Source organism: Condylura cristata, unplaced genomic scaffold, assembly GCF_000260355.1.
Source record: "Condylura cristata isolate star-nosed mole 26May11 unplaced genomic scaffold, ConCri1.0 scaffold00026, whole genome shotgun sequence".
Lineage (NCBI taxonomy): Eukaryota > Metazoa > Chordata > Mammalia > Eulipotyphla > Talpidae > Condylura > Condylura cristata.
Window position 1 is genome coordinate 15,087,057 of NW_004567127.1, and position 21,101 is coordinate 15,108,157.

Below are 21,101 nucleotides of genomic sequence, written 5' to 3' on the forward strand. Positions count from 1 at the left end.
ATGATGGACTTGGTGATAGTAAGTGTCCCTTGAAGTTTTCCCCCATTCATAAAGAGTTTATTGAGTACCTCTTATTTTATTGGCACTAGATTCACAGAGATAAATGAGTTTCTTATCAGTGATATTGCAACCCAATAGAAAAGGAGTCACTAGTAAATCAACAACTATGATAAATTACATAAAATGTGAAGACAGAAATAAGTAAGGGTTACAAAAGAGCACAATGAAGAAAGAAATTTCACCAAGGGAGGTAAAGATCCCCATACATGGGGCCCTCCCTGGTAATGCAAGGGGCTAAATCGAAGCACTATGAAGCTTTCCACAGTCACTGCAGCACAAATTATATCTCCCACCAGTGGGGAGATCCATGTGGCACTGCTCCCCTCAGCAGTGTATTTCAGTAGCTCTGCCTGTTGGGCTCCCCACTCTGTCTCTGGTGAATCCTCTCATCCCCCCCACCTCTGGCTTGTACCCCAGTTCTTGTATGCATAAATAAATATTGAATAAAACAAGAAAGATCACTTTACTTGCCCCAGGCAAGATAGTCAAGCACAGATGACTTGGAAGTGAGCTTAATTATGTAATAGAAGTTATTAGGGCTACGGATGGTTTGAACAAAGGAAGTATCATATCCTTAAACACAGAAATATGAGTGTTTATATGATGGTGAGAACTTACTAGGATTTCTAAAGTTATAGGCTAGATCAAGAGGGTAAGGAGCCACACAATCAAATGTAAGGCTAAAGAGGTAGGCATATATGCCATGCTAAAAATGTTCCCCTTTATCTGAAAAAAATAATGGTGAAACAGAATGTTTTCTCCTCTAGAAAGAACTTTTTTGGGAGTACATGGAGAACAGACCTCGCTAGCATCATATAACACCTGATGATGCACAGCTGGTACTCAATAGAAAATGCTGAATGAATGAGTGAGTAGTAGTGTGGGTACAGGCCAGAGATGGTGGGGGGAGATGGTGAGAGGATTCACCAGAGAAAAGAGTGGAGAACAGAATAGGCAGATTGAGTGAAACACACTGCTGAGAGGAGCAGCTGGTGGGACAGGGAGTTCCGCAGCACTTTGTGGGTCACCTCTCTGGCCAGGATCAAACTCTTGCTGCAGTAGCTGTTGATAACTTCATAGGGTTGCCTTTTAACGCCATGCACCACCAGGGAAGCCCTGCCATCAGGTTTCCTAAAATGTACACTTAAACAGTTGCCAGTGTTGAGGGTTAATGTTTCTAAATAAAGTTCAGAAATGCAGGTCTTCAGGTACTCATTCATTTTATTCATTCACTGGTAATTTCTTTAATTCATTCATGAACAGATATTTCTTCTGTGAAAAGCACTATGTCAAGTACCATGAGAAGCAGAGAGCAATCATATAGATTTTTTTTCTTGGCAAGAATGCTAGAGTTCAATAAAAAGACTACATTCAAATAATTGGCGCAACGTGATCTGGTAGTAAAAGGAACAAAAGAAAAACAGATTGGTGCTTATTCTACGTGGGTAGCTATAAATGTTTTGCAGAATAGGTGTCATTCAGACTACCCTTAAGACAAGTAGACTTATTTGGACTTTCATGCATTATTGAGGTAGAAGTAAATAAGATAAGCAGCAATACCTATTCCAAACAATCTGTTCCATTTTGTTTATGTTGGTATTGTAAGCTTTAATCCATCAAAATTATGAGCCGGACTAATTTTTAACTAAGTAGCTGATTCAAGCAAAACAGTCAATCACATAACCCTGAATTTATTTTGCATACAAGTGCGCTCTTAAGACATCAGCTCTTCATATGTAGTTGTCTTTTCTGGCTCAGGGAACAAATATTGATACTCTTTTTTATCAACAATATATTTTCAGAAAATTAAAATTTAGCAGCATCAGACAATTCAAATTTTACCCTGTAGAAAAAAAATAGTAAGAAAGTGAATTAATCCATATATAGATCTTTTAGAAAATAGATTGTTTTATAACCTGCCAGCTATAAGATGTTTTCATATTTTAGTAATGTTTTAACTATTTGAGCAATTATTATTTCTGATTTGTCTTATACTGAACTGTTTGCTTTCTATACCTTTTCTCATTTAATACTCAAAATGACAATGTGAGATAACTAACTTTATTTCCATTTTACAAATGGGAAAATTTAAGTGTAGAGAGTTTAGGTAACCTGTCCAGTATCACGTGGGAATCCAACATTCAAACTCAGGTATTTCTTTTTTAAATCAGGGCTCTTAACTGCTATACATAGTAATGAAGAAAGACTTTAGCAATATCCATCTGAGTAGATGTGACCACATCCTTTTAAACTAAATACAGTATTGTAAACCAATTTGTCACAATTAAAGAAAAAACTCCTCAGAAACAGAATGTACCACAAATAAGATGTAAGACTTATAGAAACAACAAATTACTTAACAGCAAAATAAAAGAATGAAATTTGATTCATCTTTAATATCAACCCATGATAAACAATATACAGAAATCACAGTGGGGAAAAGGCATTTTAAGTTCTGATAGGCAGGGGTCTTTTATTCCCTTTTGAAACCTTAAAGTCTCAACTTGTTATGTTAGGGTTTTTTTGGTTGGTTTTTTGTTTGTTTTGCTATATAGAGTGTTTAAAATACATTTTTGAATGAACAAGTGAATGAATGACTACAAAGGGAAACAAGGGGATACCAGAAAGACAGGAGATATATTTGCACCAGCAGAAATTGAGAAGCTAATTTGACCTGGGATGAGTACCTGGCTGGAGGGTAGGGTGTGGTGCATCTTAAGAGGTGTGAACCGGGCCCTCCCTGGTGGCGCAGTGTGCTAAAGCACCGCACTAAGAAGCTAAAGCCACTTCAGCAAGAGTTCGATCCCCGCCTTCCTGGGGGGTGACCACATGAAGCGGCAGACCTCTCCTGATCCGTCCGCTGCTCCCCTCAGCAGTGTACTTCGTCAATCGGCCTGTTCTGCTCCCCACTCTGTCTCTGGTGAATCCTCTCACTGTCCCTGCACCTCTGGCCTGTACCCCAGTTCTGTATGAATAATAAATAAATCTTAAAAAAAAAAAAAGAGGTATGAGCCTAGACCTCTGATTCCGTACAATCATTACCTCAATAAAAAAAACACACACACACACACACACACGCACACACAATGTTTAAAATATTTTAAGTGACCAACAAATGTATGTCTATCCTCAAGCCAAATATCAATCTAATCAAAATGTCTGGACTTGAACCCAGATCATCTGATTCTAAATCTAGTGTTTTCCACGCCACCACAGATGTGCCTTTAGCACTGTTTCAGGAAGATGGCAGACAGACCCAGATGACAGCTGTCTTTAATAAGGCAATATCCTTGAACTCTACATTTTGGGGTGGGTTTTTCTTGTTTGTTTATGGCTTTGGTTTGTTCCACCTTTCTCTAAAAGTCTGTGCTATTACATGCACCAAGGACCAACAGTATGAGGTGATGGAGAGCGTGGTATCTTAGGCAGAGTGGGTTCAAATTCAGGCTCTGCCCTTTACTGTTTGGTCACAAGCAACTTGTTTTACTGCACTAACCCTAAGGGTTACCATTTACAAAGTGGCTGTTATACTCCCCACGAGACTCAACTGTGAAGACTGAAATGAGAGTCCCTGACACATGCTTAGCACGGTGTCTAACACATATTCAAAGTACCAAAGAACTAGTCTTTTGTAGCACTGAATAAATGAGCTTCCTAGGTTTTCTGTAACAACAAAATACCCAAAACTAGATTTCAAACAATAGAAATGTATTGTCTTATATTTTTGGAGGCCACAGTTTGCAAATCAAGTTGTTGGCAAGACCATGCTCTCTCTGACAGTTTTAGGGGAGAATCTTTCCTGTGTGCTCTAGCTTCTGGAGTTTAATGGCAATGCTTGGCACTCCCTAGCTTGTAGACATGTTCCTCTTGCCACATAGGTCTTTTCCTTGTGATTTCACTCTGGGCATCCAAGTTTCCCTTTTTGATAATGATTCATCATGGATTAAAACCCACACTTCTGACCTCATTTTAAATAATCAGCCCTGTAAAGACTAAATAAAGTCACATTCTGAGATAACGGTGATTGGAACTTCCACATACTTTTCCCAAGAGACACAATTCTACCTATAGGAATAGGCATTTTAGTATGTAGAGCTTCTAGAATATTTTAGTGCTGTGCTCTGAAGGCATCTTATAACTTCAAAATCCACAAATGGTAGAGCAGTGCAAAAAGCACTTTTTTGAGAACTGTCCCTGTAGGCCCTACTTTCCTTCACTTAGCTTTTCTGTTACCTTCTGACAGCCTCAATTGAGCGTTCCCTCTTGGGTCTGGTTTAGCTGTTACTCTTGGTCTAATTAGAGGCGCCACTGCTGACCCACAGCATCTGTCCCCAGTAGGCCTGGAGCTCTGCTTTTCCTGCAACTGTACCTGCCTCTGATGGTAAGATCCCTCCCCTGGAGGTGGGCCTTGTCCTCATTTTTACCTCCGCCAATCCTCTGTTGCCATAGATCGTAGTAGCAACAGCTCAACTTCAAAAGCAGTAAGACCTAGTACCTTATAGGAACTGCCTCACTTAATCTCCACAACAGCCCTCTGTGACCAGTTTACAGATGAGGAAACTGACATTTCAGATGTTAAATTGCCAAAAATTGCACCGCTATGGAAAGATAAAGGTGGAATGTTAGCCTAAATGTGTTTAACACCAAATGTTCTTAACTATACTCTGCTCTAAAGGAGCACATTATGTTGTAGGAAAATAAAACATAAAAGCAATAACTATGTGAAGTAAAGAGAGCATAATAGAGGACAGAGGTCAACAGAGAAAATTATGTGAACACCCAGGAAGAAAACCCCATGAGGGTTATCAGAGAAGGTTGCCAAAGGACTCTAATTCATCAAGCATATGTGGAAGTGGACACAGAAAGGTGAAGAAGGGTGATCACGATGGGGATGCACAGTATACAGGAATCTGAAATCTAAAAGATGATAAAAGAATGGAGAACATGCCAAGAGAAGGCATTAAAAGTGTTTATTTAAGCAAGGACATGGGCATAAGCTGTTTCACTTGGTGAGCTCCTCACTCTGAAAGGAAAGTGGAGACGAATTTAGGGAGGCGCAGCTTGAGAGCCGTGGTATGTCTGTTGCAAGAAATACACAAGAATCATTGGGACCTGAACTAAGATGGTAGCTGAGGGAGTGGAAAAGGAGCGGTTTTCAGACAGAGCAGCGATAATCTATTGCACTTGACCAATTTAATATGTTCATGAAAGAGGGTAAATAAATAACCTTCAAGCTTCTAGGCCAGTGCCTGTGTGGATGCAAAGCGATACTCTTTGGTGGAATAGGGAATGAGAAAGGAAACTAGTTGGGGAGAACATGGAAGGTAACATGGCTTTAATTCCGAAGATGTTGAGTGTGAGACATTGTAGCTTATGAGTGAAGGGCGACATTATAGCTTATATAAGTGAAGGACTTCTGTAAAAAAATTTTTAGTATCAGAGAAAGGAGATGCTGATGTAAAACCAAAGAGAGTAAGTATAAACTATAAACTTCTGGTGATATTCCTGACTTAGCATCAGAATGTCAGTAGGAATTCAAGGTGTATTTTCTTTAAGGGAAAAAAAATTAGTTCTAGACTTAGAAAAAATGTAGCGATAATGACCAACCTGATGGTAATAAAGCAAGCTTTACTGATCAGATTGTGATTCTTTAAAAGCCATTTCTCCTTAAAAGAAACCAAAGTATCTTGGAAAAAAAGCTGATTTAGGTTTGGAGCAAGGCACTCATGAGGTGATTCTGGAATATTATACCAAAAGTGAGGCAAACTACCATGATAATTCAAGTTACCTCAAAAGGATCCAGGAAATCAATGTGAAGATACTCTTACTGGTCAAAAATACACTTGGGATATAAAAAAAGAATAATTTGTGGATCAAAACTGTAAGTTTACAATTATATAGCTATATATGCATACGCAAACATGTGCACATACACACATAGAGCCATATTTAGTCACACTTCACTGAATGTTTGAAATGTTTTCAAAATACTATTGGGAAAAAAAGAGAAAGGTAGCCCTCTCTGGTGGTGCAAGGGATTAAGTACCAACACTATGAAGCTATCTGTGCAGTTATATCTGACAATGCAGCACCAGTTCCATCCCTGACCAGGGAGCTGACCCACATGGCGTGGCAGACCTTTCCTGTCTCACCTGCTGCTCCCCTCAGCAGTGTACTTTGTCCATCTGCCTGTTCTGCTCCCCACTCTGTGCCTGGTGAATCTTCTCACAGCCCCCCTTTGGAGTACACTCCAGCTCTTGTATGCATACATAAAAATAAATTTTAAGACATAGTTGGAGATTTATTTTATTTTCACATCCCAAAACTCATTTTAATCATGCTTTCACATTAAGAAGTTTCTTTTCAACTGATACTAACTCAAAAAAAAAAATCAATGATATCTTATTCCTGCTCTTCTTTACTTCCTTATTTTTTAAAGTGGGAACAAGTGAAAATTGAGAATTTAGTAAACTTTATTATTCTGTGCCTTATGCTACTTGCAGAAAATCATTAAAGTGTAATGATTTGGGGTGTAAGCCAACTTGCAATCAACTATATTGCTTTTGCCTTTTGTTTTTTCACGCAAAACTCTTTTAGCCCCCATTTTGAAATGTTTTCATCTTTCTCTTAAAAAAGAGGTGTGTATAACACAGTACTGATTTGCACAACAAGTGCTAGACCATGAGGAAAACCTCGTGGGACTGATTTGTTTTGCCTTTCCCCAGACAATGTGGATTAGATGTGTTCTAGGACTTTCCTCCTACAAAGGACAAGGAATCAGTCTGGCATTGCACAGTTGCTCTGATATAGTCATCAAAAAGGTGTCACATTCAGAACACCATTTAGCTGCTAAAAGAGAAAAATGAAAGAGTTTTGTGTCTTTGCTTTTTTTCCCAAAGGGAAAGGGTTTAAGGGATATTGGGGGACAGATGAGTCAAAGGAGGGAACCATGTTTCTGGAGGCAGGGATATTAGGGTCTGCCTTTCAACTTCAAGATTGAATTTTGTTCGCATGGGACTTCAGCTTCCCAAATTGGGATGCCCACATCCTTTCATGCATATATACTCTTCTGCTTTCCAATAGGGTTAGTGTGTTCTATTTCAGTGCACTTCTCACTTACTCCATAATCTGAAAGAGACTTTGATACCAGAGCTAAATTAGACAGGAAACAGTGCTTGTTTTTGGATAAAGTGAGAGTCACCAGCCTTGTTGAGAACCTTATGTTTTGACTGATTTACTTTCTCCATGGTTCTTTTCTCACAACTTGCCCTTGTGAGAGGGCCTCGCCAGTTTCTGCTCTCTGTTTTCATGGGTTGGTTTATTTATCTCCCCTTTCTAGTCTCAGCAAAGGGAGATGGCTCCAGAAAGTCAGCTGACCTGGCTCTCACCTCACCTTCCCACCCCCTTCTGTCTCTGTTAGTATCTTCCCCCACGAAGAGGTTCTCCATCCTCTTGCCTGATGGGCTCATTTTTGTATGGGTTCTTCATCTCTAGTGTGTACACTGAGCTTTCCTTTCTAGGGAAAACAAAATGACACAGGTTGACCTTACAGCTTCCTCCAACTACTATCTCAAGCCCCTCACTGTTGAATCTGAAATTATTTCAATAACCTGGACCTACTGTCTCTGTTTCTTTAATGCCTTCTGAATCCCAGCTTCCTCTTTGACCATTCCATGTGGGATAAAACTTCCCAGGACACACAGGAGCCTGATTACATCTACTCTTGGCAGATTTGATCAGCTCCTCTCACATGCCCTTGTAAACTCTCCCTGTTTGATCTCAATGCTGAGAAATTCTGGATATCTTCAAACACTTTTAACAATTCCGTCTCTGTTTAACTGGCTCCCCTATTATTCTTCAGCCTTAAGCTTTTCTTTCTAAAACTTTCTAGAACAGTAATGCTAAAGGCATTAAAACTCTTTTGATTAGATTGTATATTTTTGAACCAATTAAAAACCTAGAAATAGGATATCAGAAAATGGATATTAACTGTTTCTATAAATCCCTAGCCAAAAAGAGATGCCAATATTTTCTGCCTCTCTGCTTACCCCAAGCAGTTAAAGGAGTCTCTCTGGTATGTTTTTCTTTTCCTTTTTTTAATTTTGAGATCAAAGAAATCCACTGATGTGTTTGGACAAAGGAGTGACATGATTAGCACAGATTTTTGAGAAGATCATTCTTGCATTTCTTGCATTTGCTTGTTTTCCAATCGATCATTTGTGTCTTTCCCTTTTGCCCACTACACAAACCAATGTCAAAATAATCTTTTCAATGTATTATGACAGCCCAATACTTTGATATAAAGTTTAAACAAATAGATCTGTTTTACTATGACTTGCTACAGTCTGGGTTGAGTCTCCCTGCCCAAAATAACAGCACCCTTCCCTCCAACACTGACCCTCTTCTCTGGCTAAACTAATATGCTCCCTGCCTTCCAAACATACCAGGCCCACTCCTTGCCAAAATATTTCCTCTTACTGAAATCCAAATACATTCAAGTTTCTACTCAAACTCTACTTCCTTTGTGATACATTCATTGACTACCCACAGTGCAAACTCACTGTACTAAACTCTGATGGCATTTGAGCAGCTGTGATGGAGGGAAACAAGACTGTGCTTGCATAGGAGGTGTCCATCATGGGACACTATTCATTGCCCTTTTTAGCCTTCATGTGTGCATTTAGACCCAGATTACGGCCATCTCAGTGACAGGACTTTTGTTCTGTTTTTCCATTATGAACATAATTTTTTTTTTTCTAGAGAAAGACTCAGAAATGGAGAAAAAGAGAAAGATAAAAGGACCTTATTCTAATAAAATATTTTCAGAGTCCGGGCACTCCCTGGTGGCGCAGCGGGTTAAAGCACAGCACTGTAAGCTGGCCGCAGCTGTGGCAGTGTGAGTTCGATCCCCGGTCCCTGAGGTGACCCACATGGCACAGCAGATATCTCCTTACCGACCCTCTGCTCCCCTCAGCAGTGTACTTCATTGATCTGCCTGTTCTGCTCCCCACTCTGTCTCTGGTGAATCCTCTCATGGCTCCTCCACCTCTGGCCTGTAGCCCCGTTCTGTATGCATAAATAAATAAATCTTTTTTTAAATTTATTTTCATAGTTATTAAAAATTACTTGGTAATTGTTATTTGCTGCCTGATATACTTTTGAGTTGCTGTTTCATAATATTCTAGTTACGGATATTGACATCTTTCTCTTCATCTTGTCATAACATCTTATCTTCCTCCTATTGTTCATTTTGGGGCAGTATTTGATTACTTTCCCAGAGTCCCCTCCTTTCTCCCACCCCCACAGCACCGTGATCCATGTCCACCAGCCCTTCTGCTCCTCCCTCTCCTTTGACCCTCCTTGCCTGCTTTATGCCGCAGGTCTATGCAGACCACACTTTCTTTTCTTCAATTTCAGTTTATTTCCAGATAGATTAAAAACTATGCACGGTGTGGGTCAAGGATCCATTTTGGTTACACACAACCCAAAAGTCTTCCACTGAGGCTGCCAGAGAAACGGCTCACAGGACTATTGACCACAGCAAGTTCTCCCCAGAGCAAGAATTGATGATTGCTCCATTCAATGTTTTATTAAAAACCAGTACATGATGCTTTGATCTGAATATCTGTAATTAATGAGGTTGAACGTTTGTCTGTAAGCTATCTAAGGATGTATTAAGGACATTGCTGCCCCCAAAAAGTGCAGTTGAACACCAGTAGCTGGATTCCTCCACATACTATACAAATAAGCAGTCATGATCGCCATGAATTAGGTAGTAAGCTCTTTATTACCCCGCCTGCAAAGCAGTGGGTCCCAAATTTTGCTGCCTATTGGAATCATCTTCAGTTACTAAAAACAAACAAACAAACAAAAAATGTACTACTGCCTGGAACCAACCTCCAGACATTCTGACTTAATTGGCATGGCGGGTTACTTGGGGAACAAAAATTGAAACGTTTCCTAAAGACTCTAAAGTGTAAATAAGTTAGGGAACCCTATCAGAGCAAAGAAGAGAGGAGTCACAGAATAGTCAGGCATACTGGTGATGTGAAGTTTCTAAAGACACACACACAATGCATGAAGAGCCTGGCAACTTCCCCTGCACTTGGTCACCTCAGACAGTAGCTTTGAATAGTTCTGCTTGGATGACTTCAAAAGGGCCAGACTAAGCAGTGAGCAGAACAAGGCGCTGATGTAAACAAATAGCTATTTACTATCTTGATCTGCACCTCACTTTTCATTTGAGAAGCCCGGAAGCCAGAGATACATCAAATGTGACATTCTCACTATCACTTAAGAGTCAGTTGTATGGAGAGGAGGACGGTCAGAGTGTGAAAGTCACTGTTGAAACAGAATTCAGGTCTTTACCCAGCATGCCTAGGAGAAAACATTGGTGGAATGCTGTAAATATACTTAATATTTTGATATATGTGAATGTTATTTTAAAATAGTGTGTACTTCCTTATTTTGCCTCTGAATTGTTCATTATAGTGTAGCTGTCTTCTCGCAAACATATGTAAAATGTGTACAAAGGATTTTCTTCACCTTTTTTTGATTTAGTTATTAGAACATATAACATCTGCTAAAGCTAAAGCCTATGGCCTAGGAAACTTTTCTTTCATTCTGCTCTCAATCTGCTCATCATTAGGACAATTCAGATGGAAATCCTGTAGAGATGCAATATTGCTAACAGATTGTACCTCCCTAGAAAATTTGACCTCCCAAATTTGATTTATTTAACAAATTTGCATTTTAATGGATTTTTCTGAAAGGCCAACCTCATCAAGATGGGTTGCTATGCTTTTACTAATTCACAATTTTTAGTTCATTTGTGAGTGTTTATTAATGTGCAGTACGATAGTTTGCACAGTGTGCAGGAACACAACTATTCCATCTACCCAAAATGTACACATAAACATTGAGAGATTTTGGCTACCTTAAACATATTTCTCCTATAGGTTAATATATTCCATTGAGTCAATCTCCCAGTTTCAAGGTTGGTAACAACTAACACTCTAGGGTCCCCTACAATTTAATGTTATAAATTGTTACTATTTTCAGATACATCAAAATTCATTTGATAACAAGCTAATAGTTTTGGGAAATTCAATAGCATTTTGAAGCTATAAAAAGAGTCAACTAGGGCCCTCCCTGGTGGCACAATGGGTTAGGACACAGCACTGCAAGCTAGCTGCAACCGCTTCAGTGCAAGTTCAATCCCCCACCCTAGAGGTGACCCACATGATGCAGCAGACCTCTCTTGACCCACCTGCTGCTCCCCTCAGCAGTGTACTTCATTGATCTGCCTGTTCTGCTCTCCACTCTGTCTCTGGTGAAGCCTCTCTCACCACCCCTGCCCCTCTGGCTTATACCTCAATTCTGCATGAATAAATAAATAAATTTTTGAGGGGAAAAAAAAAGGTCATCTATAGGGCCAGTTCCTTCCTCCCCATCCTCTGTCATTAACCTGCAATTGTACAAATTCCTAAATCAACCCTGGGTAAGCTGATTTAGGCAAACATATGTGATCAGTGGGATTAGCCAGAGGATGACACAACCAAATTAAACTCTGGTGCTGTCTCCTTCTACTACCTTCCACCTCTTTCCATACACCACTTCTACTAGCGATTAACACAAATGTTTCTCAGTTCTTGTCCCTAGTTCTCTGTAGAAACTTGGCTACTTTCCCCTAGTCCCATGAAGGTGCTATTTCTACCAACTGCTATCAGGGAACAGACTTTCCTGTAGATGGACCTTATCTATATTCAACCATCTAGTGGATAGGATGCTCCCTTAATAGACTGATGTCTTGTCTGAAATATTTAAAGCATTCCTAATGCATATCTCAGCTCTAAAAGAATATTGCAGATATGTATGTGTGAGTGGGTGTATGTCAGTCTCTATTATTCCTAAGAGTCATATTTTATCATTTCTCAAGTACAAATAAAATTTATACCTTTCCAAATGGGATTACAAACTCTCACAAACATATCCCCTTCAAGTATAACAAACTATAAAAATATCAAAACTCACATTAGTATAGTGGTGTCTTTTCTATAATTTCTCCACACTTCAACTATTTCCCCTTTAATTTTTTGCATTAATGTTTCAGTGTACTGTCCTAGGAATTAGAGCACATGTGAAGTTCAGACAATGAATGGGATGTCGAACAGCCCCATCACCCCAAAAACTATCTTGACTTAGGCCTTTAGAGATATACACACTCCCATTTGCAGCCCTTGACAATCACTGATCCACCATCCATCACTGTAGATGTGTTTTTTAAAGAGTAACCTATAACTGGAATAGTACAATATGTAACCTTTTGAGACAGGCATCATTCACTCAGAAGTAATGCCTTTGGATTCATCCAAGTTATGGAGTTTTATTCTTTTTGATGTTGTTATTATTCTATAACAGGGATATACCACAGCTTGTTTGCCTATAAAGACTCATTTTTGACAAACATAATTGTATTTTTAAAACTTGTAGAACATGTTAAAATTTGTCGATATGATAAATTACAAAGTTCTTTGGAATCAGTCAGCTCTAGATTAAAATATCAATTCTGCTATTACTTATGAATTGCAAGCAAGTGGGAAAGTGTATCTGTAATTCAGATTTGGATAAGACAGCAGGTAATGATAATTATTCCATAGGGTTCTAAAAATAATTAAATATAATTGAAGCATGTAAAGTGTCTGGCATATAGTAAATATTCAAATATGTCTGTGTTCTCTTCCATCTGCTACCAAGTCAAGGTTGCATAGTATATATTTTTAGAAAATGTTATCCTCTGATTTTCAGGTGAGGAAACATAATACTGACTTTATTATAATCTGCTTTATGAACAGATGGGAGACGTCTATTGTATTATGCTTTGTACAGATCTTTGCAGAGCATATTTTCTTAATAAACATATATTGAAAAAAGCATAAAATACTACTTTGCATGCTTTTCTAATACAAGATTATCTCATAGGGTGAGCTTTTAGGATCAGAATTTGGTAAATTTGGGCCCTCCCTGGTGGCACAATGGGTTAAAGCTCATCAGCACTGCAAGGGAGTTGCAGTTGCTTCAGTTCGAATTCGATCCCCACCCCAGAGGTGACCCACATGGCGTGGCAGACCTCTCCTGTCCCGCCTGCTGCTCCCCTCAGCAGTGCACTTTGTCGATCTGCCTATTCTGCTCCCGATTCTGTCTCTTCTGTCTCTGGTGAAGCCTCTCACCGCCCCTGCACTTCTATTCCTCAGTTCTATATTCATAAATAAATCAATCATTAAAAAAAAAGTGTTCATAGCTCAAATTTCCTATATTTTATCATATGCTACTTCTAGTTCCACAATTAGGTAAGACTGTCTTTCAGACACCCATGTTTATAGTCTGGAAATCATGTTGAGGAATTTAGTGCAGTTTACTGTCACTGAAATCTTTAAAAGTAATGTGTTATTGATCCAGTTTTAATTCATGCTTTCTGACTTTTACAAGGAGGCCATAAAAATTCACTGGGTCTCAAACTTAACTTTAAGAAGTTCAACTGGAAACTGACCAAATCAGGGTGCATAGACACCACTTAAAAATGAGTAACTATAACTTATTGGTCCCCAACAATATAGTTTATGAGGTTAACATATTGGATATATTAGCAGTCAAGCATATTTGTATTGACCTTATAGAGGTTGATTCCTTTGAAGCTACACTAATCAATCATGTTTTGCCTGTGGCAATGTCAATTTTATACAGTTCAATTTAACAAAAATATTTGACTATATTGAATTGGGATAGCAGTGGGCGCCATTATTGATTAACTTATAGCCTGCAAAAATTTTTATGTTGAAGCTCTAATCTTCAATATGATGATTAAGTGTGGAGATAGGCCCTTCATTGCGTTAGCCAAGGATAAATATAGTCCTGTGGGTGTGGCCTAATCTGGTAAGATTGGTGTTATTATAAGAGTGGACCCCAGAGTTCTCTCTGGGAAAACAGAAGAAAGTCCACAGTAAGGCAGACACAGTGAGAGCTCACTATCCACAAGACAGAAAGGATTCAAATTCCAGGGCAGCTTCCACTTTATGCTATAGAATTACAAATAGGTATACTGATTAGTAAGAATCTGATTTATTCAAACTGGATTGCATACACACTGGAGGTCTCATTGACGAGGAGAAACTTCAGTGATAGTACTTGGCATGTGGCTTTGCAAACCAAGACAGATACTGTCACATCTCTTCATGCTTGGGAGCAGAAGTGAAGATCAGAGATATATGTGTATACACAATCCCTGTTTCTAGCACATAATGGCCACTTAGTAAATAGTATTGTGGTTTCAAGAAAATAAAAACATATTTTAGGCATTTCCCCCCCCACAATGTATCCAGAGTTTATCCTACCATCAGACTTGTCTCTCCTGCATTTTGTAGTCCTATAGTATCAAACAGTATAAACTGAGTTTCAAAATAATACCTACATGTCGGGTCATCAAAAAAAATGCAGTAGATTCAGCATACTTTGATTACTAATTTAAGAGTTTCTGACAAGGAAAAACGTGGATAGTTTCTATTAATAAGCCGTAGTTCTCCAGGATACCCTATTTTATGAGATTTTTATGAAGTTAATTAAAGTTTTACTATTTGTGTTCGTCCTTTTTATAGGAGATCTATATGAGCCAAATGACTTATTAAAGCAATCATTAAAGAATGGAAAACAAACTCAGATATTTTATCTTTACTTACTATATTGCATTAAGGGTCTTAATACAAGTTGAAGTGTTGATTATAATAAAATGAGAATAAAATTTGACTAATCAAATGTGATTTAATAACAAAGACTAATCATCAGAAGAGTAAACAAAATAATACGCACAGTCATAACTTTCTTTTCCAGATACTTCAAAGCAGTAGATTGAATAGCTAGAGGCTGGTGTTTTCTGCTACTTAGCATCTTCCCATTCAAAAATTAGGTCAAAAATTATTTTCTTTGATGACTGTTATAATCCCTTGGGGGATGGGGGATGCAGTAATTTAATAATCCATTAAGTATGATGAAATTTATGGCAGAAATTGTTCAAGGCTGACATTTTGGTACCTTCACTGAAATAGCATTCTGAAAACTAGCTGATTCAAAATTAATAGTAGATTATGGTCCAAATATCCATTTCAAGATTCACATCAAGAAAGCATTTGAGTATGTAGTTTCTGCTTCCCTTTGTTTCAATCACTACTTAGTACATTGAAAGAGAAGCACAGAATGCTGATTATCATTCACAAGCCCTAGCTTTGCCAAAGAAACTGCATCTGTCCTTACTTAGCCCACGTGTTCCATACCACTGTTAAAGAAACTTTGGTTCTCAAAGTGTTAGCAGAATTTGTGATTCTGTTCTGGATGGTGCTCATTTATCATAGCACAAATAACGGCTTCAGGTGTCTTTGTAACATGAAGTTACAAGGTGTTCATCAGGATGTTGTGCAGACACATTTCCAAATGGGTCAGTGGCCATCTTGCTGGTCTATCAGTGGCAAGATAATTCTACCAGAAGAGTAACAACATCATAATGATCATTTATGGTCATGAAAGGCCTAGATTTCGTACCATATCTTGTTAAAGTGGGTAACATTATCCTCATTTTAAAATACTTCAGACACTGGGAAATTACAATGTGTTAGTCCTAATTATGAACCTACAGAGCAAAGGTAGGAATTCAATTCCATTGAACCCCACCCTTAAGCTTAAACATCATACTTCACTGACATGTGCCTATATATTTTTCCCTGTAACTCAATTCCATTGAACCCCACCCTTAGGCTTAAACATCATACTTCACTGACATGTGCCTATATATTTTTCCTTGAAGTGATTCTCGACAAACTTGAATATTTTGCAACATCCCCTGCTGCGATGCCTCCATGGATTTATATTTAACAAAACCATGTGGGTTTTTTTTTTTTTTGCATGATTAAAGCATATGGCAAATGATCCAATATTCATCAGAAGTAGAAACCGAGCAGGCAGAAACTAATTTGAGTTGCTGAGTTAGAAGTCAGTGCTGGGGAGAAAACCCAGGACCAATTCAAACACTCTTTCTAATAAAGATGTTTTCTAATGTAGATTGCCCCTAATGCTTTGATATTTATGAAGTATCCTATACATGTAAGCCTTTAAATGCCCTTGCACAGTAAAGATTCACCAACCCAGTTTTAGAGATGAACAAAGTGAGAGGCGAAGTGATTGCCATCACCACACAGTAAGTATAATTAGCATTTTCCAACAAACTTTTCCTAACAATAATATCCTTTATGATAATTGAACATGTTTCCTTTATGATATGAATGTTCAATTGTTAAAATAATTATCAAACTTTTCAATTCTTTCCCAGTCTTAGTATTTTACTACTTTGGCTCTTATTTGGCCGATCAATTTCATGCTTGTATCGACAGTACAATGTACACAAGTTCTTTAATAAAATGTGTGATTTGTGATAACTTTTGAAAGTGTTAAAATATTGACAGTGTAGAATAAAATAAATTGTCATAAAGTCATAGAGAAAGATACTTTAAAGGTGGCTAGTGACTCTAGCTGATGATAAGTACCGCTTGTCCAGGGCAGAAGCATCTGGCCTTTGAAATAAACATCCCATTACAACTTGGAATTCAAAGACAGACATGCAAATTACTATCTAGCCATTTTTCTTCCTGCCTTGTTAAGAAAGGGGACACCTCCTAAATCAAGAACTGAAGATTTTGTGAGGATGTAGCATGCTTTGATGCCAATATTAAGAGGTCAAAAGAGTAATCCCAAATGACTCTAGCTCCTTTCATTTGCCTTTGGGGATGCTGAATCTTTGAATTTATAGGAACATGTATAAGCACGCTCCTCAAGTTAATGAGTTCTATGTCTTATTTTTTATCCAAGTTTCAGGATGCTCTCTCTATAAAAATGTCCAGGAATTAGTAAACTAGTGTATTTCTACATTCAGTTCAATAAAGACATGTTAAGATACTGCCTCTCATAATTCACTCATTATTGGAATTAATTAGCAGATGCCTTTACTTATTCTGTAAGTACTCAGTTACTGGCCTTTTTCTTTTTCTTTTTTTTTTAATCTCTTAAAATATAGTCCCATGAGATATTCTGCCAATCTATATGTTAATATTTAAAATTCCTCATTAGTACAAAGTCATCTAACTTTTCACACTCCTGGAATTTAAGCATCTATAAGTGGGCTTAGAATTATGAATGCAGATATCATTGTTGTCTTTAAGAGCAAGCTTTGTTTTTTTGGAGAGTTTTCCTAAGAGCTTTTGAATCCTTCACACTTTACCCTTTCTGGTATCCTTTGAAAGAATTGATTATATTCTTTTCTGTTTTGCACGTGACATCAAAGAATATCAGGAAAATACTTAGGTTTATCTTTGAGTTACCTGAAACACATAGATGTCAATATTTAACATATGATTTCTTCTTTATTCCTTGGAAAGTCTTAGGTACCTTTGCCAAAAACACTGTCAATAAAATAATAAGGTCCGAATCTTTGGACTTTCAGACAAAATTTCTACCAGGTTCCCCTAATAGTCGTGGGTTTGTTATATAGATCCAATTAGTAATAATCTTGAGGAGCTTCTAGACATCTCATATTGCCTTAGGTTTTCAATGTTAAAGAACACATGAACTTATCTGACTATCCACAGTTACGCTGGGCTGTCAAAGACTCCTCAACTGTTCTATGCACATGATACTTACATGAACCCAATTTTGTCCATTCTTTTCCTGTGGAAGAAGAGCTAAAAATCATATATAGGGATGGCACATTCTCCTGCTAGTCTGGCACCTTCCTCCATCCTACAAGAACATGAAGATTGGGGTAGGGAAGTGGGAGTATGGAAATTGATAAGTGATTGTGCAAAGATTTGGCTCGGTGTTTAGCATGGTCTGTTTTGGGTGAGAAACTTGGTAGGACAGGAGTGGTTAAGTTGTTCACAAAAAAGTGCAATACTTCCACTGGAGGTTGAAAAATAAGTGTTACAGATGCCACACAATACCTGGAAGATCCACCTTGGTGAGACATGAATGTTTGAGGAGTGGGATGGTGCTTCATTAAGAAAGGCTAAAAGAAATGCCTAGGAATTACATTAAATGAAGAATTTAGACAGGATTCCCAAGAATCAAATGTGAGAAATGCCAGTTTAAATGTAAAAATAGACATTTAAGCATTAAGAAAGGATTCCCAAGGCTTTTTTTTTAAACCTGAAAAGATGTATTTTAGATAAGAATTAGCATACTGTGATTTATAAGAAAATAACATAAAGAAACACATGGGCTAAATATCCTCTTTGAGCCAAGTGTTTAACACATTTTTACTTTTATTGTCAAAGCAAGTCCAGAGATAAGAAAATTTAGTGATTTTTTTTTTATATTTAAAGTTTTCACCAAGTCAATGCAGCTATAGGAAGACAGTTTTCTGCCCAAGGGCATATAGCTCATGCTCTTTCAACCACTTGCACCATTTCTATGAATAAGCAATCTGCTCAAATATTCATAGAAGTTGAATTTAGTGTTAGCATCTTTATAAAATGAGTTAAAATCCAGTATTAACTTCGAATCTCAGCATTGGAACCTTAGTCACGAATGATCACTTAAGGACAACTGAAGAGGATAACTGATCACTTAAGGACAACTGAAGAGGATAACTGATTTATAAAGGAAGAATAATGTTATTCCTGAGATGCAGAGTATCTGAAAGAAAAATGTGCCCAATGCTATAGAAAAATGTGTACCCTACAGAAACTTGGATACAACTAGAATCCTTTGAAAGAAGTGACATGAACAGGAAGTGACTGGAGAAAATATTGAAGTGACCCAAGTTAAGATAGGTTAGTTATGTTAATGTCTGAAAGTTTAATATTATAGAAGTCAAATACAATATAAATGCTCATCATGTGACATGGCACATGATATCACGTGTGATGAATGACAGTGAATTGAACATCATTAAGCCTCCTATCAATCTTATAAAGTAGGTCCTAGAATTAGCCCTATTTTATTGATGATAAAAATCAAGGTAAAAGGGAGTCAAGAACCTTGCCCAGCTTTTCACAGCTGGTTGGTGGCAGAGTTGGGATATAAACAAGCTGTACCAGTGTTGTGGTTCTTATATGGACTTTCACATTCAATGTCAGTGTGTCACGTGAGCATGCAGGCCATGTTTATCTGGGGACACAGGTGTGATTCCCTAACCCTTGACTTAAATATTACATGCAGAGATAGTTCCCCACTATTTTTGATAAATCTCTAAGTACATTTATCAAGAGTATTTGCTGAATACCTATCTTGAGCCCTGTACTGCTCAGGCTGGGGGGAGCATAGCGAACAGGACAGACAAGCACCAAGCTTCCTAGCAGGTAGTGGACTAGGCAGTCACACACATTAACAGTGCATGCTAATTTTAAAAAATAATACATTTTTCATGAGCTTAAGTTAATTACCTCTTCCATTACTCTCCTTAATCCAATGTTAGCTTTAAAAACTACCCTTAAAACTTCTATTAAGTTGAAAGATTTCAGGGATTCCTCTTTAGAACCAAAGGTAATTTAAACACCCTTAAAGACTGATTTTTCTGAATGGAGTATACGATCATGTATTTTTGTACCAGCTGAATTTCGTAATACATATAAACCGTTCTTATTCATTTAGAAAAGTTTACTCAGTGCCCAAATTGCTTATTATATGCATTGATTAGTGTTGTCTATGCAGTAAATGTTGAGTGATTATTATTTTAGTTTAGTTATTATTTGCAATAATGCGGAGAATAAGTTATTCTCCATTAAAGAATTTCACATTACCCTTAGAGTACCATCTCCAAACTACCTATCACGTGCCAAACCAAACCGGCCTTTTTAGCCTAACAATGTTGTTTTTTTATTACAAAAGCCCACCTCAGGATCATCAGGCTACCACCCATTGAAACGAATAAACATTCTAGAAACCTGCTAAGGTAATTCTGCATCTTAATGGAAAGGGCAAAGCTCTAGAGTATTTTCATCCTTTGCCTTAAGGACTAGCGTCCCCACCAGATCTCTGGATCTGAGAGGGTGAGCAGTATCACCCCCCCCCCAGGACAGCTCCCTCATCCCCAACCCCCAGTCTGTAGCACCCAGAGCCCCACTTTCACATACGTGCAGTTCTCTAGCTGCGTACATAACGCCCGCACACGTGTGTTTGCCCGCACCTGGGTGTGTTGTGTATGCAACGTGGTCTGAGCCCGTGTTGTTCTCACTTGACCTCTGGGGAATCCCGGCTGTTCCCTGGAACTCAGGGAAGAGCCAGAGAGGCAAATGGCCCCTTTCTGTTCCTTGGTGGCTGCCACCGCAGGGTCCCAGGCATCTGCCATGCCTCCCCTTCCCAGCAGCTAATAAAGGGAGGCTGAGATGAGCCAGAGAATACGTGAACGAGGAAGGGGCCGCGGCACAGCTTTGGGAGCTGCTGAGCTATGCTGTCTTTTTGACATATAAAGCCCTTGGAAGCAGGAAGGGGGCGGGGGCGCAGAGAAACCCCGAATTTAAAATCCTCCGAGATTATTTTTTGCCCAACTGCGCCTGCAAACCACTGCTCGGCGTGTGTTCCGTGCGGGGTTAAGGAACCCGAGGCAGAGCCAGTGAAACTCCCGGCGCGGCACCGGGCACTTTGCGCGCGGTCCTGCTGTTTGCGCTCCGAAGACACGTCCACGCACCATTTTCCCAGGCGTTGTGCGGGTTTCTTAAACCGCCCAGCTGCCGCCTCAGCAGGGAGTTTCTAGAAGCTCCTTCTTTACTGCCTCCCCTCCCCCTCTTTTTCCCTTCGGTTTTTACCCCCGCGAGGAGCTTCTCCAGCTCCACTGCGGGCCGAGCGCCGAGGGGTACAGGTGCCGCCGTCCGGCCGCCGCCGCCTCCTCCGGGCGGGCCAGGGGGCTTGCCCCCGGCGCTGCTGCATCGCGAACGGTCTTTTTTCCAGGCGCTGCGGCCGCGGCTTGTCGCCCCGGACTCCCCGCCCTCCCGCGCGACCCCGCGGCG